At 40.3% G+C, this 21013-nt stretch overlaps 1 pseudogene; it reads right to left on the reverse strand.

The window, feature by feature from the left end:
* Positions 1 to 1332: 1332 nt before the first annotated feature.
* On the reverse strand, positions 1333 to 21013 carry LOC117515555 (annotated as a pseudogene).

The raw sequence follows: 21013 nt of genomic DNA on the forward strand, positions 1-21013 counted from the left end.
TTGGAGGTCCTGGATGCCTTGATTATGAAAGCACAACTGGACTGGACAGGTCAAGTGATTCGCATGGCGAGCTCTCGCATTCAATTTCAGACCTTTGATGGGGTTCTGTCACAGAAACACAGGACATCCAAGGAAATGCTATAAGGACTGCATCAAGGACAGACTGAAGTACTGTGACATCTCTACAAAAGAGCTGGAGTCTTGCGCTAAAGACAGAGCTAAGTGGTGTAGTACTACACACACAGCCTGTATTGCCTTTGAAAGCAGCCGTAGGAAGCTGATCAACGATGCCAGAACACGCCGAAAGGCCTCAGCTGCAACTGCATCCCCCACTGCATCTTTCCAGTGGTCCTACTATCCACAGGTGTGCTCCTCAAGAGTTAGTCTTGTCAGCCACAGCCACACTCGTTTCCACCAGTGGAGTCAGCACAACAGTTTGACATCTTTGTAACTGATGGTCAATCAAAGTAAGAAGAAAGAGGGGCTTCAGATAAAAATCTTGCCGAGAGTCCCAACCTGGTCAGGGTTGCCTCTGCCAATAGCCCTCATGGCCTAGATAGGAAATACTTCAAATTTATTTGTATATGGCCAAATTACAACAAATGTCACCCCAAGGCACTTCACAGGAGCAAGGTCTATCAGCAGGCCAGGCTCAAAGGGGTGACGACCCATTCAGGCCACCACAACCTACAATAAACAATTAAGAATTAAACAGCAACAACTGTTTTACAAACTTACTTCTACTTATTCACATTTATTGAGAAATTTCATCAGATATTTATTGTGTATACAAGTATTTTTTGAAAGATCAACAACACTGTTATTTCAACAATTACAACAATTATTTCTTATAAAAGAGCAAATAAATATAGAAATAGAAATATTCCATAGCAGCAATTTTGCCCTCTTAAGTTCTTAACAAGACAGTAAAGCATAGCATGAGGTGTTTACAAAACATTTTTGCATTATTCTTTTGCATATATTTGCTTTGCATATTTTAAAAGGAATACACACACACACACACACACACACACATATATATATATATGTATATATATATATATATATATATATATATATATATATATATATATATATATATATATATATATATATATATGAACCAACAACAACAACAACATAACAACAACAACAACATAAAAACAACAACAACATAAAAAATTTGAATGATATGCCTTTAATATGTTTGTTCTTTAATTCTTTGGATAAAATAAATTGTAAGCTACTGCCATCACTACTTCTGCCGTTGCTTAAACAATTAAAGTATTATTAAAGCAACATAAATAATGCATAACTGATGTTAGTATGAAGAGGTTTGTTGCTCTTCCTGCATGCTTAGTAGTCATCTCCGCGACTCACTACCTCCTTGCAGGTGGGCCTGAGTAGGATGGTGTGCTCATACTGGGCAGTGTAGCTGCCTTTGATGTCACAGAGAGGTGGATATGGGTCAATGATGCCAAGGTCGCACAGATTCTTCAGTGCCATCAGGTATTTACTCTCACCGTGACGGTCCAGCCAGCGGCGGCAGAATGCCAAAGTGCCAAAGTTTTCATTGATCACATTCAGCAGATGTTTAGCCCTCGGAAGCCTGCAGAACAGGAAAAAGTGGTGCAAACTGTATCTGTAATTGTAAACAAACAAATGCTATACTCTGGAGATAATTAAATTTTAAAATAAAGGACTGGCAGATGACTAATAATATAATTTTAACGAGTACTATTTTGTGGAAGGACACTGGTTAGATTAAATAGCAGAGCTAACCTTATTGGCACATGTCCGACGTTGAAGTTTTTCATGTAATGTCAGCACTCCATGTCATCGTGGACGGCACCTCTTCCTGTGCTGCCAAATGTCTCAATGGCATAAATGTCACCTTCCTGAGAGACAGCAGGAACACAGAACAAGTTGATTGAAAGGGATCACACTTTAAAAAATGATTATTAAAAAACAAAACAAAAATGGTCTTAAATTAAATTTATTTATTCATGGTTTGGAATTCATGGTAAACACAACTGAAGTTCCAAAATTCTGTAACTCTGCATGCACAAACTTCCCTTTAAAGAAACATTTTTACTTAAAATATCTCATTTTAGACGTCCATAACATATCTCACAGACGTCCGTATCTGAGCTCTTGTTTATGATACAAATCCACACATTCTGTGTGAGGCACAGAAAGAGAGAGGGGGCAGGTCGAGTAACAGCTCCTTTCCATTTAAAGCTACAGGCACAGAACAACCTTGTACACCTTCAGTGAGTCATGGACAGTTTATGAATACCGCACTATGAAACTCTATTGTTTACACCTAAACCTGAAGAAGCAGGATGTCTAGCAACTTCCTACTTTTAAATTCTGATAAGACTGAAATGATGGTTCTTGGTCCAGTGAGACATCGGCATCAATTTGACCAGCTAACGCTTAGCCTAGGCTCATGTGTCAGACATCACAGTGACAACGTGAGGAACCTTGGGGTTAATATTTATTCTGCATTGTCCTTTGACCTCCACATTAGAGATATTACGAGGACTGCTTTCTTCCACCTGCGAAATATAGCGAAGATTCGTCCCATCCTGTCTATGGCTGATGCTGCAACCCTGATCCATGCATTTGTCTCTTCTAGACTGGACTACTGCAATATTCTGTTTTATCCGCAGTCCGGCATTAGGGCTCTCCAACTGGTTCAAAATGCTGCTGGCAGAGTTTTGATACGAAGCAGAAAGTTTGATCACATTACACCCATTTTGGCGTCTCTTCACTGGCTTCCTGTCCCAGTGAGATCAGATTTTAAGGTTCTGCTACTAGCCTATGAAATTGTTCACAGACTGGCACTTCCCTACTTAGCTGACCCAGTTAAACCCTACGTACTGGCCCGGGCTTTGTGTTCTCAGGGTGCAGGACTACTTAGTGTCCCTAGGGTGAATAAAAAGTCTGTGGGTCACAGAGCGTTCTCTTATTCTGCCCCTGTTCTGTGGAATGATCTCCCTGCATCAGATTCAAAACAGTCAGATTCCATAGAGACTTCAAAGTCCAGACTTAAGACGCACTTATTTTCCCTTTCGTTTGGCTAGCATACTGGCATAGTATGTTTCTATGCTTCTTACTCTTTTACTTCATTTTATTAGGAAACGGAGCAGGCTGTGACTTCATCTTTATCTAAATTCTGGGTCTTTTAGTGAAGCTTAGGGATAGTGGCCGGCGATCACCTGACAAATTACACTGTATTTGTTGTCGTTCTGATGCTTGATTCTGCTTTTTTTTCTTTTCTCTCTGTTTGAGGTCCTGCTCCATCCAGAGATGGGTGTGGTATCTGTTCCAGAAAACGTCCTGTGCACCAGCAACATTTCCTGTATGTTCGTTTTGTGAATAGTTTTGTAATTTGTGTCTGTAGCATGGCTCAAACAGAGGGTCACCCCTTTGAGTCTGGCCTGCTGGAGGTTTCTTCCTCAGAGGGAGTTTTTCCTTACCACTGTTGCTCTAGGGGTTGGTAAGGTTAGACCTTACTTGTGTGAAGTGCCTTGAGGCAACCTTGTTGTGATTTGGTGCTATATAAATGAAAATAAATTGAAATTAAACCATTTATGCCTTTTCCTTAGGGCCCCGTCACACTTAGCACAAATGAGCAGAAATGAGGCTGAATCAGGGCGAATGGGGAAAAAAAGAGTCAAACTTCGAGGCACAGTCGGGAGGGACAGACATTCAGATTTTTATTTATGTTGTGAAGATCTGGCAAACCAGTTGCCCCATCATTCCTCCTACAGAGGTACATTGTGTTTATGTCATGATGGGTGTATTAGCCATCATGACATAATATTAGCCATCATATTAGCGGAAGAAAATGGATGGATGGATGGATGGATGGATGGGTGTATTACAGCTGTCACATCCCATTCAGCTGCATTGTGGTGCGCCGCGCCAAGCTTGTGACATGCATCGACTCACTGTGGGGCAAGCAACACGGTGCAACCTGCACATCCTGTTACAGCTATGATGATCATATTATTTCACATACATTATCTAACCTATAGGGGGAATGACAATGTATCTGTAATATAACAGCCTGTCCAGATGTGCGCAGTGCACTGTGGCTCTGAGACGTATTGACCCGCAATGACACACGGTGCTTTCGTTTTGATTGCGCAATGTAATAATAGTAATAATGGTAATATGCAATAATGTAATAGCCGGCTGTTATAATGTCACAGTAACCCTGAAATGCTGGACAGACCAGCCATTAGGGGATGAAGTGCACATGGATTATTTACATGTACCCGTGTCTATGCTTTCCGCACGCAGTTCATATGTGGGTGGGATACAGTGGGTGTACCTAGACAGCTGCCACAATGCTGTCAGAATAATGTGACTGCACTTCCAATGCCGTGTAATTGTGGTCCAATTGTGGTTCCACAAGATATATTCCAGCAGCTCCAGGGGAGCACTTGTAATGCATTCAGGCACATTCAGGACATTCAGCCAGGTTTGACGTGGCGGGACATTTAGAATTGCCACTTGAATGTTATCAGGATGCTTCAAATACTGTTATCATGCCGTATGATTATTTAGACTGCAGTCAGATTGCGGACAGACTGTACATCAACCGCCATTCAATGTGTTTTCCACCTCGAAAGCACCTCGAGTGTTGAGTGCATGTGCTCTACATCCAGGCTAGCTATATGACTGTTGACTGCTCTCAGACTGCTGTCCGATGTTATCGGATGCACCCCGACACTTCCCGACTGTGGGTAGAACTTTCATTCGGGTGCCAGTAGGGCTCATTCTGCCTCTAGTATGAGACAGGGGTATTAGCTTTTGCCACTTCTCTTTTCACTTTACCTTACATCTCCTTATACTCCTGTCTACTTTCTTCATCTCTCTGGCTATCCCAGTTCTTTTTCATCAACTTATTTTTTTCACCTCTTATGTGACGTTCTACATAGTTGAAAACAACAACTGGTCTTCACACCCAATTTGTATTTTATGCCTATTGTATATCTGAATTTTTTTTTTTGACAGCTTAATTATATATTAATTTCAAACTGACCCTTATTTGATTAATGATAACCTGTTACAAAGGCACAGACTTGGGGATGTGGCTGAGGTGGATGTTAAAAACATCGGAACACATTTTTAAAAAGGGGCAGAAATGCTTCTACAAGATGTGAAATGTGAACAGCTTAATGTTTGATGATGATTTGGATGGCATTAATAATAAGCCTATAATGCATATGATGTAATTGATGGACACTCCATTGGGACTAAGAACAAATTTAATAAAGACTTGAAGATGTCAGTGGTTGACACGATCATTTGTAGTCTATTAAGAACAACACTGTCCTTTCAGGAGCAGTGCCTCGTGTAAATTGATTGTCTGGGTTTTATTGACAGTTTCTGGCTCCATCTGCATCTGTTCTTGGCGGGCATATAGGGTCCATGCTTCACTGCCATAGACAAGGGTACTCAGCACACATGCTTCATCTTAGTGCTGATCGTCAGCATGGTGTTGTCCCATACTCTGTTCGCAAGACGGGCCATTGCTGATGCTGCGTTGCCAATTCACGTGTTCAGCTCAACATCCAGGGAGAGGTTGCTCAAGATGGTGGAGCCGAGGTAGGTAAAATTCTCGACAGTTTCGAGAATATTGTTGTTGATAGTGATCTGAGGGATGTTGCTGACATCTTGGCCCATAATATTGATCTTCTTCAGACTGATGGTGAGGCCGAACTCCATGCAGGCATCCGCAAAGCAGGTGATGAGTTGATGCAGTGCTTCCTCTGTGTGAGCAGTGAGGGCAGTGTCATCTGCGAAGAGCATCCTGCACCCTGGAGAGGTCACTCCAGTGTCGCTGGGCAAAAATAGCGTTGGCTGTTAATGTGCCTGCATGTAAATCCAGCTATTTTATTTATTTATTCGCTGAAAATGCTGGGTTGGTGTGCATTTGGATGCACAGTCACAACAAGGGCTTCAAGATGTACAGATTTCCTTCAGATCCGAACAGAAGAAAAATTTGGGAAAATAAAGTCAGCCGTGTGGGATGGAAGCCGACATCATCATCAAAGCTTTGTGAGGTAAATTTATTGTTCACTCCCATGTGCAGTAAAACTCACCTAAACCGTCGTCTTATAAACCAGAAATTCACAGTCACCAGACAAAAAAGTCCCAAAGTTTTTGTATTGTTTTCATGTAATAAACACAATATATAACGGATTTTGTACAGTGGATTTTTCAGTCACATCAAATAAAATGTCCCATCCGATCACAATGTATTTCCATTAAAAACTCAGAGCAGTCTGGACGTGCAGAGGTACAAAATAAAGTTCAGCTCTGACACTCGCCGATTTGTGGAAAGTGGGAGAGGAGTCATTTCTGTGATTAAAGTCCGACCGTTTAGTTTTTTCATATGGTGTTCCGACTCAGACCTACAGCCAGGACGTGCACCTGTTAAATCAAACACAAAAGGCTGTGTTTTGACACTTATCTGCTTTTAATCCTTCATCTGCCATCATATTTTAATAGTTTTATAGTGTGCACGCTGATAAATGGATCAGAAAAGTCTGCATCACATTTACAGCACGAAGTTGGTAAAAGAGGAAAATGTACAGCTTACCTTTGATTTGGAGGTGATGACTGTAGAAAGAAAAGCTTGTTGAGGGTCAAATTAATCCGTAATAAAGCATAATCCAGAGACGAAGAACTTTAAAACTGTCACGTATGTCATTGCATGACACGGAGTTAAATAGCAGCAGCTGCATAAATCAGGCTTTAAATTAATTAAATAAATCATAAATTATAAATTTATGTAAATTTGATAGCTTAACTATTTTTTATATTTATTTTTATAGCACCTGTACCTGGATGTGTTGCTGTATGTGGTTAAATGATTTTTTTTAAAAATGTTGAAAACATTAAAGGTCCATTCAGTAGTTCAGCACAGTTAGACCCAAAATCGCGCCATGTTCTGAGTTGATGCCACGCTCCAGTCAAGGCACTCTAATCATGACAATCCATGTAATCAAAGAAAATTGACATCAAACCCCCCTCCCCCCACCACCAGTCAAACAAACAAAAAAAACCTGATGATAGTAGTAATACACTGAATGTAGTGAACTGTTTCATAGTCGAATGATAACCTATATGAGTGCACAAACCTCCATTCTTGTGGCCTCTCCACCTTTTACAATCGGGACCGTCTTCCCTGAATGTATCCTGTACTGTCCAATAGAATGGCCATTGAGATTACGGATCGGCTTCACTACAGAGAGAACAACACATACAGTTTAAATCAACAGGAAGCTGCACCAGCAAAGTGCTCTAAATGTGTCCATGTTACCTTGATATGTTTTCCCGTCTATCTCCACTTCATAAGACTCCATGACCTCCTGAATGGCTTCACCAACATCACACAGACGCACATCAATTCCTGCAAACTGACAGATACAGACAGTCGGAATGGTCCAATATAAGCAATGAGGTAAGGCTTTAGTTTCAAATTTTGAATTTGCTAAACAACAAGCAAAGAAACTATCAATAATTATTTCCACATAGCTGACAAATATTTCCTTAATAACTACAACAACAAGAACTGTGCAGTAATATTGTATCATTGTTATTTTAAAACTGCTGTTTCTATAAATCCGTGTATTTCTCACTTTACACTGAATTATGTCCAGGTTGCAGAAAACAAGTAGTTTACGTATGTAGTTATGAATCATATGTTGTATTTACTTGTATTAGTCATATTTCTGTGCACCTCATGTTAAGTCGTGGATCGGCATGAATGGTTACAAGGAAAGCATCGTTATATCAGTTAATGACTAACTTCAAGTGCCTGTTCTTCATACATGGATTACCATTTTAGGCTGACTCAGATCTTGTTGACTTGAGGTAATTATAGACTTCATTAACAGTTCTCTATCTTCAGTCCAGGAAAAATGTAAGGGCCTGGCTGTATTTGTGCAGTGGGTTTAACCCCTTAATGCCCATCGTCGCATATATGCTACAATCTCTGACTCAAATATGCAACTTACCAAATTGACCTGTATGCCTGTTGTCGCAAATTTGCAACATACCATCATTATTATTATAACATTATAACATAAAGTCATTACCAGAATACCCAATATTACTATCTAGTTTTTGTGCAAAAGTGAAATTAATAATCTCAACATTATTTACCATCTACTTAAAGGCAAAAACACACACAAAACATTTTTTTTATATACAGCTATATAAATTCGGGCGTTAAGGGGTTAAGTTTTGTGACGTCCCATTCTACAGGTCCAGTCTAGTCACTTATTGGGTCTTTGATCTTTCACTCAACTCTGAGCCACCAAATATCAGATGATATTGCAAAAGCAGTACACCAGGAAAACTCCGGGGATCTGTGATATTAGAGCTGAGCTCCTACAGGCAGGTGGAGATGCTCTCCTGGCATTACAAACAAGGTTCACCTCAGTCTTTGACACAGTATCATCTCTACAGATGGGAATAAAGGACTTGCTCTCCCTTTCTAAAAAGGAAAGGGTGATTGTCTGGATTGCAATAATTACTGGGGTATTACATTGCTCTCTGTGCCGGAAAAGGTGCTTGCAAGGATTATTCTTAACAAGATTTTCAGATCCATGTACAACCCCAATTCCAATGAAGTTGGGACATTATGTAAAATGTCAATAAAAACAGAATGCAATGATTTGCAAATCCACTTCAATCTATATTCAATAGAATACACCACAAAGACAAAATATTTAATGTTCAAAATGACAGACTTTTTGTTTTTGTGCAAATATTTGCTCATTTTGAAATGGATGCCTGCAACATGTTGCAAAAAAGCTGGGACAGTGGTATGTTTACCACTGTGTTACATCACCTTTCCTTCTAACAACACTCAATAAGCGTTTGGGAACTGAGGACACTAATTCTGGGTATCATGATTGAGTATAAAGCGAGCATCACCAAAAGGCTCAGCCATTCACAAGCAAAGATGGGGCGAGGATCACCACTTTGTGAACAACTGCGTAAAAAATAATCCAACAGTTTAAGAACAATGTTTCTCAACGTTCAATTGCAAGGAATTTAGGGATTCCATCATCTACAGTCCATAATATAATCAGAAGATTCAGAGAATCTGGAGAACTTTCTACACGTAAGCGGCAAGGCCGAAAACCAACACTGAATGCTCGTGACCTTCGATCCCTCTGGCGGCACTGTATTAAAAACCTAAATCATTGTGTAAAGGATCTTACTGCGTGGGCTCAGGAACACTTCAGAAAACCATTGTCAGTTAACACAGTTCGTCACTACATCTAAAGTGCAAGTTAAAACTCTACCATGCAAAGCGAAAGCCATACAACAACAACATCCAGAAACGCTGCCACCTTCTCTGGGCCCGAGCTCATTTGAAATGGACAGATACAAAGTGGAAAAGTGTGCTGTGGTCTGATGAGTCCACATTTCAAATTGTTTTTGGAAATCATGGATGTCGTGTCCTCCGGACAAAACAGGAAAAAGACCACTCAGATTGTTACTAGTGCAAAGTTCAAAAGCCAGCATCTGTGATGGTATGGGGGTGTGTTAGTGCCCATCACACATCTGTGATGGCACCATCAATGCTGAAAGGTACATCCAGGTTTTGGAGCAACACATGCTGCCATCCAAGCAACGTCTTTTTCAGGGATGTCCCTGCTTATTTGAGCAAGACAATGGCAAGCCACATTCTGCACGTGTTACAACAGTGTGGCTTTGTAGTAAAAGAGTGCGGGTACTTGTCGCTCATTGAAAATGTGTGGCGCATTATGAAGCGCAAAATACGGCAACGGAGAACCCGGACTTTTGAACAACTGAAGTCGTACATCAAGCAAGAATGGGAAAGAATTCCACCTACAAAGCTTCAACAATTAGTGTCCTCAGTTCTCAAACGCTTACTGAGTGTTGTTACAAGGAAAGGTGATGTAACACAGTGGTAAACATACCACTGATCCAGCTTTTTTGAAACGTGTTGCAGGTATCCATTTTAAAATGAGCAAATATTTGCACAAAAAACAATAAACTTTATTAGTTTGAACATTAAACATCTTGTCTTTGTGGTGTATTCAATTGAATATAGGTTGAAAATGATTTGCAAATCATTGTATTCTGTTTTTATTTACACTTTACACAATGTCCCAACTTCATTGGAATTGGGGTTGTACTTGTGACCATAACTTCACAGACAAAAATTAAATCAACTACTGTATCCCAGCAGTACTTCTTTGATCTCTGCTCTGTGGGATGACCTGAGCACTTCTGGGATTCCCAAGTTGCTGGACATCATTTCCAGCCTCTATACAGATACTGTGTGTGCTGTGAGTGTGACGGAGTCCAGCAGGAGTCGCTGTGCAACAGTAGCCAGTAAACCTCCCATGCTGGAGATCGTGAGTTTGCGTCCTCAGTGGGAGGAGTCATCACAACACACATGAGAGATGAGTACAGCTGCTACATTGGTCTCGTGACCTGGATAGAAGTGCGGTTTGGGGGAGTGAGTTTGATGGAGGCCAGCAGGAATCACTGTGCAACAATAGTCAGTAAACCTCACTCCCCAACAGCTAAAATGACTCTCTGACCATAAAGTCAGAACCCAGGTTTTTGGCCTTCTTGTTAGAGCCCTCACCACCCATGCCCGAGATTGTGAGTTCACATCCCGAGTGGAAGGAGTCGACAACACAATGCAGAAGAGCAGCATACATAAGCAGCATGGCCAGAGTCTCTGACTTCTTCACAGTTAAACAGGAAGTGATGTTCTAGTGGTGAAGCATTGGGCTTGAGACCAGAGGATCCTCAGTTCAAACCCCAGCCTGACCGGAAAATCACTAAGGACCCTTGGGCAAGGTCCGTAATCCCAAAGTTCTTGTGTGTAGTGAGCATCTTGCATGGCAGCACCCTGACATCGGTGTGTGAGTATGTTTGGGTGAATGTGAGGCATCATTGTAAAGCGCTTTGAGCATCTGATGCAGATGGAAAAGCGCTTATATAATGCAGTCCATTTACCATTTAATTAGGTGTTCTGGCTCCTACTCTCTTCAGTGCTTGCTTGGACTGGGTGTTGGGTAGGATTGCAGAGTTCAATATCACAGTTGTCAGTGAGGAAATGTTACTATTTTGGAGATGATGTTGTGATTGCAAATGTAAATATATTTGAATCTGGATAAATTGTTAAATTGTTGGCATGTGGTGGATGTATGCACTCTAAAGAGTGCTGCTGTAGTTGGGGTTTATTACTAGCAGCATTAGAAAACCTTATGCACGGTGGAAGAGGTGCTACCTTGATACCGGTGTCAGTGGCATCTTTCACAGCCTCCAGAAGTCTGTCATACTTTGGACTGAAAGTGACAGTGAAGGCACAGTCGATTATTCTACCTGGAAGACCAAACATTTTGGTAATTAAGAACACGTGTCTTCAACTGTTTTTATCCCCATCCCTGGTATTGTTAAGCATGTAGAAATAATAGTAACTTGTCATTTTAAAACATCTGAAGAAATTTTAGTCAGTGTGTTTGCAAGTTGCTGGGCAGGACATGTCCACAGATCCATTTCTGTAAATTCTAGAAAATATCAAAGGAAAACTGTTTGCTGCAAAAGTTACTGTAGGAGACTTTTTGTTTTCCACAGTAATGAGCAGAATATGTTTGATGAATAATGTGCGTTTGAATGACAAGCAAGCATACAGGAGAAACAGTTGATCTCATAGAACAATAATTTTGACACAATGAAAAAATAGAATTGTTGAACCAACTTAAAAAGTGATTATCAATTATGGTGATCCAAATTAATTTAACAAGTAAAATTTATGTGACCTTATCTTAATTTAAATAAACATAATTAATTTGTGTGTCTTTCTCATTTTTCACTGTAAAGCATTTAAGGAGATATTAGTTCTCACCATTGATGTGTGTTCCAAAGTCAATTTTGCAGACATCATCGTAGCGCAGCACGGTGGGGTCACCTGCGTTTGGGGTGTAGTGGGCAGCACAGTGATTAATGGAGCAGCCTGTGGGGAAGGCCAGGCCAGCTTTCAGCCCGTTCTCTTTAATGAGCCTCCTGGAGCAGTCCTCCAGACGCTCACTGCCAGAAACAGAGGAAAGGATAACAAAACGGAGATACACAGTGACACAAATGAGTATTTGATTCACTTTCGATTTTGCAAGTCCCATCCGCCACACCTCCTACAAAGAATCGAGAGGTCTGTAATTTTTATTGTAGGTACACTTCAACTGTGAGACACAGAATCTTAAAAAAAATAAATAAATAAAATTCAGAAAATCACATTGTATGATTTAAAAAAAAAAAAAAAATTCATTTGGATTTTATTGCATAAAATAAGTATTTGATACAAAAACAGACCTTAATATTTGGTACAGAAACTTTTGTTTGCAATAACAGAGGTCACATGTTTCCTGTAGTTATTGACCAATTTTTCACACACTGCAACAGGGATTTTGGTCCACTCCTCCATGCAGATTGTCTCCAGATCTTTCAGGTTTGGAGTTTCAGCTCCAGGACCTTGAAATGCTTCTTATGGAGCCCCTCCTTAGTTGCCCTGGTTGTGTGTTTGGGGTCATTGTCATGCTGGAAGACCCAGCCACGACCCATCTTTAATGCTCTTACTGAAGGAAGGAGGTTGTTTGTCAAAACCTTGTGACACATGACCCCATGCATCTTCCCTTCAATATGGTGCAGTCATCCTGTCCCCTTTGCAGAAAACACCCCCAAAGTATGATGTTTCTACCCCCATGCTTCATGGTTGGGACGGTGTTCTTCTCATCCTCCAAACATGGCGAGTGGAGATGATACCAAAAAGCTCTCTTTTGGTCTAACCACATGACCTTCTCTCATGCCTCCTCTGGATCATCCAGATGGTCACTGGTGAAGTTCAAACGGGCCTGGACATGTGCTGACGTGAGCAGGGGGAACTTGTGTGACCTGAAGGATTTTAAACCATGATGGCGTCGTGTGTTACTAATGTAATCTTTGTGACTGTGGTCCCAGCTCTCTTCAGGTCATTGGCAAGGTCTTCCCGTGTAGTTCTGACCTTTCTCATAATCATCCTTACCCCACAAGGTGAGATCTTGCATTGAGTCCCAGACCGAGGAAGATTGACAGTCATCTTGTGTTGCTTCCATTTTCTAATAATTATGCCAACAGTTGTTGCTTCTCACCAAGCTGCTTGCCTCTTGTCCTGTAGTCCATCCCAGCCTTGTGCAGGTCTACAGTTTTGTCCCTGGTGTCCTTAGACAGCTCTTTGGTCTTGGCTATGGTGGACAGGTTGGACTGTGATTGATTGAGTGTGTGGACAGGTGTCTTTTATACAGGTAACAAGTTCTAACAGGTGCAATTACAGTAGCTTGCAAAATTATTCAGCCCCTTGGTATTTCATACATTTTAATTTATGGCATTTCAAATACAAAAAGTAAATCAGGCTTCTCAGTATAAACATTTGTAAAATTATTTTCCTTAGACTCAAACTGAAAGTAAATATCTACAACTTGATATATATTAATTAAAAATATAAAAGCCAAGATGATGGGTTGCATAAGTAATGGGCCCCTTTGGTATAATACCTGTAAATAATGTTTTATTGCCAGTTTTCTTCAGACAAGTCAGGGGATGGATACATGAACATTTACAAGTCACTGAATATGTCTTGGACTTTATTTACATCAGTTATGAAGAAATACAAACAGTATGACACTCTATGGTAAATCTGTGTGGAGGAGACAGTTCTCAAAAACTGAGTGACTGTGTGAGAAGGAGAAGAGTGAGGAAAGCCACCAAGACACCCAGCCAACCCAGAAGACATTACAGGCTTCTGTGGCTGTGATTGGAGAAATTGTGCATAGTGCATGTTTTGCATTTTGTATCCCCAGTTAGCTTGATGATGAAGTGGTACAGAGGAGGGTTTTATTAAAAAGAAGACCTGAAAGTTCAGCTAGAATTTGCCAGAGGGTACATCTGAGATGTAAGCCTAGATTTAATGTTTTGGTGAAAGATAATCCTCCTTTGTACCACTTCATCATGAAGCTGTATAACTGGTGATAGAAAATGCAAAAGATGCACTATGCACAATTTCTTCAATCACAGCCACAGAAACCTGTAATGTCTTCTGGGTTGTCTGGGTGTCTTGGTGTCTTTCCTCACTCTTCTCCTTCTCGCACAGTCTGTTGTGAAAGTGTAATGACACGGACCCACAACAGGGGGCGTAAATGAACGGACAATAGATGAGCCAAAATTACAACACTTTGCTGTTGTGAAGCGTGCACAACAAAATACAGACAAATACAGAATTTGGACAGAGTCAAATGTACTAAGCTGACATGTGGGCAGGCTCGAGGATAGAAGACGTCCGTCCAGAGAAGAGCCGGATCCCACACGATTTCCACTGCCACCGAACCCGGAGAATACTGGAGCCGCCAAGTTCCGAGTCCCCAGGTGGCCACCGTCTCCGGCTGTCAGATCTGGTACTGCTGGCAGGAAGCAGAAACAGTTATGTGTGGGTGTGTGTACACCCAGCAATACAATCAGCGACAGTTCCTTAATGGTGGGTAAGACACCTCCACCTCCAAAACAGGAACACAATAACTAGTAACAGTAGCACCTACTGAACACGGCTGAGACAATACCTCAAAGGCAAACGATATCTCGGCAGCGGGGTGGAGATGTCGTCCAGCTTATATGGAGTGGAGGATGAGTTGATGATAGGTGACAGCTATCAGGAGTTAATGAGTAACAGCTGTCACTCTCGGCTGTCCTGTGAGGCGGCAGCGCCCTCTCGTGCCTGAAGCCCGCATTCCAGGCAGGGCGCCCTCTGATGGTGGGCCAGCAGTACCTCCTCTTCAGCGGCCCACACAACACAGTCAGTTTTTGAGAACTGTCTCCTCCACACAGATTTACCATAGAGTGCCATACTGTTTACATTTCTTAATAACTGGTGTAAATAACGTCCAAGACATATTCAGTGACTTGGAAATGTTCATGTATCCATCCCCTGACTTGTTTGAAGAAAGCTGGCAATAAAATTGTTATTTACAAGTATTATACCAAAGGGGCCCATTAATGCAACCCATCATGTTGGTTTTTATATTTTAATTAATTTATATCAAGTTGATTTAATTTGAGTTTGAGTCTAAGGAAGATAATTTTAGAATTATTTAAATGAGAAGCCTGGTTTACTTTTTGTATTTGAAATGGCATAAACAAATTAAAATGTGTTCAATACCAAGGGGCTGAATACTTTTGCAAGCCACTGTAATACAGGTAAAGAGTGCAGAATAGGAGGGCTTCTTAAAGAAGAACTAACAGGTCTCTGAGAGACAGAATTCTTGCTGGTTGGTAGGTGATCAAATATTTATGTTATGCAATAAAATGCAAAGTAATTATTTAAAAATCGTGCAATGTGATTTTCTGATTTGTGTTTTTTTTTTAGATTCTGTCTGTCACAGTTGAAGTGCACCTATGATAAAAATTACAGACCTCTCCATTCTTTGTAGGTAGGAATCTTGCAAAATCAAGTGTATCAAATACTTATTTGCCTCGCTGTATGTGAATCGTAAATATGGAAATTCATGCACTTTGCATGTAATAGATTTTGCTTGGTCAGAGGGAAACATGTATTTAAGTATTGATGTTGTGTGCCTCTATACATGCTTCTCTGACTCTAATAACATGTATGTAACAACATACAATACATGTAATGATTTAATATGAGAAATTGGCATTGCAGGATTTTTTTTTAGCATACTGTGGCACGTTCTCAAATTACTAACAAATATGATCATAATGCAGTTGCTCTGTATATACTATGCCATATGGTGTGCATTTCTGCTGCCATGTTGTAGATGCCACTCACTTTTTTGTGTATTGTACAGCCGGCTTAAGTGAAGTCAGTACGAGGGAAGAGTTCAAATATACAAGTGGCTCAAACATATCATATCTCACCAGATGTCGATCATGGTCATCCCTGGTTTGATCCAGCTCCTCACATAGGTGCGGACCTGTCGGTGGGCCTCAGCTGCCTGTCTGAAATCACTCCACATCTCCTCGTTAGCCCTATCCAAAGCTCGCTTCTCTTCACTGGTGCACCGCCAAACAGCGTTGTGCCTGGCAGGAGGTGCATGGGTTAGCCATACAGAGAAGGACCTCATTATTGTCTCCTCATTCAAATATTTGTAATGAGGAGATGACATCCCGCCAAAATCCTCTAGCAGAGTTGTTGAGTCTCCTTTTAAAAGCTTGACCAAATATGCTGAGTATTTCATTTGCCACTGAAAAGGAAACGCTTACAACATATATGTCTTGTCTAAAAATGAGTAAGTGGGAAAGCAGAAAGCCTAAATATAAATGGCCCCCAGTGCTAGGTTGCTGAGTATGAGTGAATATGTGGAGGTCACACACCTGTCTTTTGATGGGGGGTATTCACACTCCTCTCCCTTTGGAAAGTCTCCATTGGGATAGAGCTCACAAATTGGAACAGAGGGAGGGTCAGTCTGTCCTTTTGCTGTAGCCCAGATACAGAGAAGGAGAAGCAGAGGAAAGCAGGAGACAAGAAAATAGGAGTCAGTCTCCATGTGTTCAGGACATTATTCTCATCTAGCTACAGCAAGCAGCAGTGGTCTGAGTGGCCACCAGGAGCCTGTGATGAGCAACAAGACTTCATAAGCAGCTTGATAGGCCTGTATGATTCCTTCTTTCCATGGCCATGTGCATGTTAAAAGATACCTGCAACACCCAAAACAGGAGGTTTACTGGTCCTCACCTGTATTTATCACAACACAAAATTTATCAGTTGAATGTGCAATAGTTATTACACAGTTATGGAAATTTTTCATATGCACCGACTCACTGAGTGACCAATCCATTAATTCTACACTGTAAAAACAACAGCAAACAAAAAAAAACATTTTACATAAAAAAAAACAAAAAACAAACAACAACAACAACAAAAAAACAAAACCATCAGCTGTGGTGGTCCCAATAATTACGTAAAAAAAAAACAAAAAAAAAAACTTAAAATACCTAAATTCCTTTAGAAAACTTGTCAATTTTACAGTATATAGCTGTTGTAATTTGCAAAAATTTACATTTTAATAAACAAGTGAATCAAACAGCATTTTTCTGCTAAATTGACATTATCATGCTGTTTTAAACTAATTATTTATGTAGAATTTCAGTGCAGTTAGTACTTATTATAACTTGAATCCAATTTTCAGGCAACCAGAGGAGATTTTGGGATGCAATCCATATGTTGATCTGGTTTTTCCTGTCATGTCTCTCGCAACATAAGGTGACTGGGCCTCAGGTAGTGTTAAACTTGGGATATATGCACACAATGCTTCCATCAATGTGCTGCCTCACAATAGGAAACACTCTGAGAATATAACGATTGGATATCATATTGCCATATTAACATATTTTTACCATATTTGTACAAAGTATGTTAATATGTGGCATTTTATAAATAAATCATGTACCTTTAGAATTGCATAAGATAAATATCAATAATGTAAAATAGATTCTGCAGTTCATTACATTTTCAGATTAGTTTATCCCATGTAACATAAAGGTGGTGCAAACAGTATGCTTCCTTCCAAGACATAACCTCTTTGGTTCAAGGCTGATGTTGACCCATTCTCATCTTACTAATTAAAAAGAATTACAATGGTGTCATACTGTAAAATTTACAGTGCTTTCTGTAAATGTATCTTCAAAAAAACAAACAAACAAAAACAAAACAGAATTTTCAGATTTTTTTTTATTGCTTTTTAACAGTGTATGCTTACTCTGTTAGTGGTAGGGAGTAAGGCATGTAGTACATTAAATATATCAATGAAATATACAGCAACATGAAAACACTTACACTGAAAAACACTGCTATACACTGAAAAACACTGAAGAAACTGCTTCAATGGGTAACACTAAAATTAATTAAGTTTGTCAAAAAGTTGGCATTACTGTTAGTTTAGTTGAATTGTGTCTACCTCATTCATTTGAGTGTGACTGACTGAAGCACTTTTTAAATTTTGACTTGAGGTAATTACAGCCTTCATTAACAGTTTTTTTTTTCAGTATAGGAAAAATGTAAGACTGACTGCATTTGTGCAGTGGGTTTAAGTTTTGTGATGTCTCATTCTACCGGTTGAGTCTTATCACATTTTGTCTAATATTCCTGTGTTACATGCACATATTTAAAAGGGTCATATTTATGCACTGTTTCCAAAAGCCAAAATATAATATAATGCTAAAATATCCCTGGCCATATGAGCATTGCCTTTTTTGCAGTTTGTTTAATTAATTACTAAGATCCTACTATCCTTACATACAATTTGTACATGTTCAATAAAGACCCTCAATCAATCAATCAATCATAAACAATATTTACGTTTTAAAGGTGTCTGCAGGAGGGCCTACATGTGCGTGTACATGAGCTTTTGACAAGAGTGAAAGTTAGCTTTGGTTAGCGGAAGTTAGCGTACATGCTGATGTCCGCGAAATGTCTTGTAAATCACTCCAGAGGTGTTATCAGGTTACAAAAACAACGTTTTCAGTTTTAGAAGTGTTTATTTCTTGCTAGCTTTTACATAATATATGACAAAGATTTACACACAAATGGAGTTTGCAGCTGGCTAGACTAGCCGACATCACAGTGCTGCTCTACTCTGATTGGCTGTCACCCCCATCACTCAAAAAAAAAACAACAACAACAACAAAAAAAACAAAAAACAAAAAAACACTGAACAGAATGAAAAAGAATGTGACTTTTTAGGTGTCTAAGAAATGACTTGTTTCTATGTGTGGTGCTTTAAATGGAAAGAAGTTGCTGCAAGCCACACTTGGTTTAAACATGAAATTCCCTAGTTTTGTTTTCCATTATTTTGTTGTGGTTCAAGCCCACCATGCAGCAGAGACAACATGTGCTTGCAAGATGGTGAGGCTGCACATTAGTACATCAGCAAGCCTCCACACCTGTAATATTTTTTTCTGTATCAGCCAAACGTGATGCTGATGATCCCACATTGGAGCAGTGAAAACCAGCCTTAAGTGCCCTGTAGTTTGTAAAGGTTTAGAGGTACACTGCACAGTGCAAAAGCAACTGGGAGAAAATGACCCCTTTATGTCTGTCCACTTTAATTAAGTCTTTGCTTTACTGCACATTTGTATTTACATGAGTGCGACTGATGTCGTCAACCCAGAATACAGACTGACTTCGAAAATAAGAAACACTAAGACGTGGTTCTTACCATTTTAAGAACTGTTGTGTGATATGTGTGTTATGTCAGTAGCAAATAAAACTCTGTTACTGTAATGAACTGTCATTTGCAGAGATGCATTCTGCAGCTCAGAGGAATTTGTCTTAAATCCCTTCTTTTTCTTCTTCTTTTTCCTCTTTACACTTGAGTTCTCTCTGTGATCCTCCCCATCTGTTGAAAAGCATCATTAGTTTCAATATGATCAATAAAGTGAGACATATCAATAGTAGCTTTGGCATCATTTATGGTGTACAGACAGAACTTCACTTGTGCATAGTTGGGGCTTTTATCTTTAGTACATTTACTGCAGATGTTGATGCATTTGGGTCAAAGATTTACCTTCTCTGCCCTCCTCTTTCTCCTCCAAGATTTGCTGCACAAACTGTTTGGCCACATTGACTACACCTCCACTGTCATCATCACCCTCAGTCTCATTTACTCCTGCTGCAAAGTCATGCATCAGTGTGCATGCATGTGCAGGTGAGCAGATATGCACAGAAAAAATGCATATGTGCACGCGCGCGCGCACACACACACACACACACACACACACACACACACACACACACACACACACTGAGTGAATGGTTCAGAGCCCATTTGTTTAAAAAAAGCATCCTACACCCAAAGTTGGCAGAGTGCGTGCATAATTTCTATATCTTTGGAGTCAATACCCTCAAGGGCATACTGTATGCAGCAGTATAGGATTTGGACCTTTAAAGACAATGGTGTGTTGGCACAAGCTGACCTGTACTCAGATGCATTCAATAACCCACATTATGTGGGATTTTAAATTTCCCTATGGGAAATAGTTCTGCAATTACAATTAGTTATTTTGGTTTGTCATTTTATTGTGCCAAAAGTGTGCACACTTTCTTTCGACAATTTATTGGTTATGTAGAGTGCAATTCAATTTTCCACTCACATTTGATCCATCTGTTTTGACATCACACTAAATTTGGAGACAGATCAGCGCGCACACCACACGCATACACAGTTGCTGTGGCAACTGCACAGAAATAACATCCTGCTTAAAAAGTCTCGTGTCCCGCGAATATTTATGCTTTGAGGCTGCATCGAGATTGAACAGGCGCGTTATTATTGTGCAGTTTTCTCCCTGATTTTCTACGTGAAAAGTGGCGCATATCACCTGGTGTTGTTATTGTTTTCCTTTTCTTCTTTCTCCTCGCTGATTCAGAGGTTACTGCTTCTTCTCTCTGCAGGTCCAAGTCGCTCCCATTGAGAAGTTGCGCGTCCACTTGGTGCTGTGGCTCCGCCATGCTCAGTCTCTGAGAGCTGAAGTGGCGCATAAAGCTCCGGGGAGCCTCCGTTACTCAGAGCACTAAAGTGTGCAGGAGGCAGCCGAGCCAATAACGAGCTCTTTAGATGATCTAAGCGCAACTACTCGACACGGATAAAGCGCAAGACGATCGTCACCTGTTTGTTGCCGCATGCATCAAATTTAGTACGTGTGCGTTTTTGAGACACAATACTGTCAGCAGCACTACCTTAACGTATTATTTGGAGGACAACATTCTTGGTAATGTGACCATTCCTGACGGATGACACGCTGGAATCATCACTTTCTTTGCTGCATCAAATTGCCGCGCTCATTAATAGTGCGTAACGCGCGCATTTGGCACATGGGCGCCGTGTCTAGACAACAAAGCACGCGAAATACTACGAACACCACTGCAAGGTGGACTTTTCAGCACAACAATTAG

This window comes from Thalassophryne amazonica, chromosome 8 (assembly GCF_902500255.1).
Source record: "Thalassophryne amazonica chromosome 8, fThaAma1.1, whole genome shotgun sequence".
In the NCBI taxonomy this organism is placed as follows: Eukaryota; Metazoa; Chordata; class Actinopteri; order Batrachoidiformes; family Batrachoididae; genus Thalassophryne; species Thalassophryne amazonica.